The sequence below is a fragment of the Carassius auratus genome, chromosome 19 (genome assembly GCF_003368295.1).
Source record: "Carassius auratus strain Wakin chromosome 19, ASM336829v1, whole genome shotgun sequence".
In the NCBI taxonomy this organism is placed as follows: Eukaryota; Metazoa; Chordata; class Actinopteri; order Cypriniformes; family Cyprinidae; genus Carassius; species Carassius auratus.
In genome coordinates this window covers 6,833,165-6,838,258 of record NC_039261.1, presented here as the reverse complement: position 1 = coordinate 6,838,258, position 5,094 = coordinate 6,833,165, and positions in this window count along the sequence as shown.

Below are 5,094 nucleotides of genomic sequence, written 5' to 3'. Positions count from 1 at the left end.
TTTGAATTATACCTTATGTATATCTATATCACACTATAACATTTTAATAAATTATTTCAAAGTTATCAAATGAAACTTTTCCAACTTTTATTTTTGGCAAAGTCATGGCCTAATGGTTAGAGGGTTGGACTCCCAATCGAAAGGTTGTGAGTTTGAGTTTCGGGCTGGCAGGAATTGCAGGTGGGGGGAGTGCATGTACAGTTCTCTCTCCACCTTCAATACCACAACTGAGGTGCCCTTGAGCAAGGCATCAAACCCCCAACTGCTCCCCGGGCACCGCAGCATAAATGGCTGCCCACTGCTCCAGGTGTGTGCTCACAGTGTGTGTGTGTGTGTTCACTGCTCTGTGTGTGTGCACTTCGGATGGGTTAAATGCAGAGCACAAATTCTGAGTATGGGTCACCATACTTGGCTGAATGTCACGTCACTTTCACTTTCAATGTGCGATTTGACATTATTGAGTATTTCAAAACCATTCAAAACACCCTTACAGAGTGCACCCATACATTATGAGAAGTTTAGATTAGTGCGAGAGTGCATTTAAAGTGCATTCTTTCACTGTATGATTCAGTCTAAAAAAAAATGCATTTAGAATGACCACAAAATTCAAGATATGGGAACAGAAAATGTATATATTTATAGAATTTCAAATAGTTAATACCAAGAGTGACTTTTTTTTCCTCCAAAAGTTACCATGATTACAAATATAATAGTTATTTTTGTCATTATTTTTGCGCAAAAATCATTCCAAACACAGCCACAATGCTGCAACATTGCAGTGTTTGTTCCTGAATGAATCAACTGTTTAAATGACTCAATTCAATCACAATGACTCACTTATTAACAGTGACTTGCTTCCACCAGCTGCTGGTTTCAATTTCACATTCAATTCAGTTCAATTCAATTCAGTTCAAGTTTATTTGTATAGCGCTTCTTACTATACAAATCATTACAAAGCAACTTTACAGAAAATTAAATTTCTACAATATTTAGTAGTAGCTTATAAGTGGTGACTGTCAGTTTGTGTGCATATAACAGGATTTTTCAGAAAAATTTATACAAGACGTAGTCAACCAGACGATGTACACTATTAACAGCAATTATTATATGATGCAATCACACTTGTAGCGATATTTGTTAGTTCTGTTTGTTGATTCAGGGTTAACATCATCTGAGGGGTTAACATCATCTCTTCTAAGGTGTTCTGGATCCACACTGGAGCTTGTGTATATCCTAGTTACCTGCAAAACAGAGAGACAAATAGAGACCTAATGAGCATAGCTGCTATTGCAACAAAGTAAAATTAATTAGTTTAACCCAAGCTAAAGAATAAAAATGTGCATTTGATCAGATGCAACTGCAGTCACAATTTAAGAGATGCATTATTCGAATGCTTGGCGAATGAGATGCGTTTTTAATCTAGATTTAAACAGAGAGAGTGTGTCTGAACCCTGAACATTATCAGGAAGACTATTCCAGAGTTTGGGAGCCAAATGTGAAAAAGCTCTACCTCCTTTAGTGGACTTTGCTATCAAACTACCAAAAGTCCAGCGTTTTGAGACCTTGGGAGTGTGATGGATTGTAATGTGGTATGAGGTTAGGTACGCAGGAGCTAAACCATTATGGCCTCATAGGTAATTAATGATAATTTATAACTGATACGGAACTTAATAGGTAGCCAGTGCAGAGACTGTAAAATTGGGGTAATATGATCATATTTTCTTGACCTGGTAAGGACTCTAGCTGCTGCATTTTGGACTACCAGTAGCTTGTTTATTGAAGATGCAGGACAACCACCTAGAAGTGCATCAGAAACAGGTAAAATATTTCGTAGCATGGCAATGTTTCTAAGATGGAAGAATGCAGTTTTTGTAACATGGGAAATATGATTTTCAAAAGATAAGTTGCTATCTAATATAACACCCAGATTTTTGACTGTAGAGGAAGTAACAGTATATCTGTCTAGTCACAAATTGTAATCTACAACATTCAGTGTGCTGTTTTGGTCTAATAATTAATATCTCTGTCTTATCCGAATTTAATAGGAGAAAATTATTGGTTATATCATCAGCATAACAGGGGGCAACATGTATATTGAAAATAGAAGGGGACTTAGGACCGATCCTTGTGGCACTCCATATTTTACTGGTGATAAATGAGATGACTCTCCATTTAAATAAACAAAATGGTAGCGATCAGACAGGCAGGATCTAAACCATCTTAGAGCTTGCCCTTGAATACCTGTATAGGTTTGTAATCGATCTATGAGTATGTCATGATCTATGGCATCGAACACAGCACTAAGACTAGAAATGAGATGCAGCCTTGACCTGAAGCAAGAAGCAGGTCATTATTACTGTGCTATGGTGGGGCCTGAAACCTGACTGAAATTCTTCATACAGATTTTTTTTTTTGCAGGAAGGAGCTCAATTGAGCAGACACAACTTTTTAAAAGATTTTAGACATAAATGGAAGATTTGAAATAGGCCTATAATTTGCCAGTTCACTAGGATCTAGTTTTGGTTTCTTAATAAGAGGCTTAATAACCACCAGCTTAAATTGTTTAGAGATGTGACCTAAAGATAACGACAAGTTAATAATATTGAGAAGCGGTTCTTCGGCAACAGGTAACAACTCTTTCAGTAATTTAGTGGGTACAGGATCTAATAAACATGTTGTTGGTTTAGATGAAGTGATAAGTTTATTTAGCTCTTCCTGTCCTAGTTGTGAAGCACTGCAGTTTATCTTTGGTTGAGATGGATGAAACTGAAGTGTTAGATACTGTAGAATCTACATTCACTATTGTATTTCTGAAGTTATCTATTTTATCAGTGAAGAAATTCATAAAGTCATTACTATTAAACATTGATGGAATATTTTAATTAGATGGCGTCTGGTTATTTGTTAATTTAGCCACTGTGCTAAATAAAAACCTTGGATTGTTTTGGTTTTTTTCTATGAGTTTGTGGATATGTTCGGCCCTGGCAGTTTTTAGAGCCTGTATATAGCTGGACATACTGTTTTTCCATGCAATTCTAAAAACTTCCAAGTTAGTTTTTCTCCATTTTCATTCAAGACTACGAATGTATTTTTTGAGAGAGTTAGTATTACTGTTATACCATGGCACAGTACGTTTTTCTCTAACCTTTTTTCAATTTGATGGGGGCAACAGCTTCTAATGTATTAGAGAAAATAGTGCCCACTTTGACACTCATTTCATCTAGTTCATGTGTAGGGTACAAATAGCAGTTGAGATAAATCAGGCAGGTTATTTGCGAATCTTTCTTTGGTGGCTGGAACAATAGTTCTGCCCAGACAGTAAAGCTGAGACATATAGTTAATATCAGTTATACGCAGCATGCACGATACAAGGAAATGGTCCGTAACATCATCACTTTGAGGTACGATATCTATAGCAGTAAGATCGATTCCATGCGATATAATTAAATCTAGTGTATGATTAAAACGATGAGTGGGCCCGGTGATATTTTGTTTAACTCTAAAAGAGTTTATTAGGTCAGTTAACTCAAGTCCTAATGCATCATTTGTTTTATTAACATGAATATTAAAATCTCCCATGATTAGCAATTTATCAACTTTAACCAGAAGGTCTGAGAGGAAATCTGCCAATTCTTTTAAGAATTCTGTATACGGCCCTGGTGGTCTCTACAGAGTAGCCAGAGCAAGAGATACATTAGATTTCTTTTGCATATCTGACAGTGTAACATTAAGCAGAAGTATTTCAAATGAGTTAAACCTGTATTCCGTTTTCTGGGTAACATTGAGAATATCACTACATATTGTTGCAACACCTCCACCACGACCAGTCTGATGGGGCTCATGCTTATAACAGTAGTTTGGTGGAGTTTTTTTTATTATTTAAATAATTTCAAATAACCATTCAATGTTTTTTTCAGTATTCAGTCCTTTAGATACCAACACAATAACACACTCAGCAAAATATCACCTAATTATCATAACTGATAAAATCCCAGAAAACACCCTAATACAATTTTTTGTCAATATTGCACACCAATACGGTCATACCAGTCTATCATTACAACCCTAAAAGATTCTGAACACAGCAAAATGGAAAACAAGCTCACAGAGCAATGTGTACATCAGGATGTGTCAAGTTTCGAAGAAAGCCTTTGCTCATTGTCTTGGTGGGACAAGGTGACTGGGAGAGCTACAGAGCAAGTAGCATTCACAGGTCGAAAAGAGAGCGATTTCTAACACAAGCCAAAGTCATCAGGGATCCAGAGTGAGAATGAGGCAGGCATTGAGTGCTAGTCCCTGTAGTCCATCTGTCAAGCACATTGAAACTCAGACACTGCAAAGTCATGAGAAAGAGAAGCACGACAGTTCGGCAAGGTGCACACCAATTGGCTTCTCTGAAAGAGGTGGATGTATGACCGCAGGCAGATGGACATCTACTTTGTCAGCTTAAAAAACAGCTTTCAGTCGGAGTGGTGGTAAGGTCTCCTGTTGGCACTTTGACCTTAGCTGGGAAATGGCACAGCGGGCTATTGTGAGGAATGCTGAAGGACGCTTTACTTCCTGTTGCTTGCCAGAGTCTTATTATAAGCGCCCTCTGCACCAACTCAGCCATCAATCTTTTACGCTTGCTGTTGAAGTGCTCCAGGTTTACAGCGAATCAAGTTCTTCTCTCAGCCTGTTAATCTGCACTTCACAGCCCGCCGTCACTGTGCTATCGCCTCGCAGAGGGCCCTCAAGGGCCATACATAAGCTCCACTCACACTCACCTTCTGTCACCATCTGAATCCGCCAAAAGGTTGTTGAGAGACTGAATTACCTTGTCTACATCTTTTAAAGAAACTTAAAAACATCAGCACATTAAAAAGCACAGTTATGTTAAACTGTAATAAAACTTCATCAAATAAATGCAGCCTTGGCTTTGTAAGCATAAGAGACTTCTTTGAAAGCTTAATTATTATGGTAAGACTTTTGAATCTGGAACACAATCAATATAAGTTAAGATTTTTTTCATCAAACTTTTAATTTGTTGCTTTTCAAAAGTGAGTAAGGTAGTTGTTAAGTTTAGGTATGGGGTAAATTTAAGGGTTCTGTCTT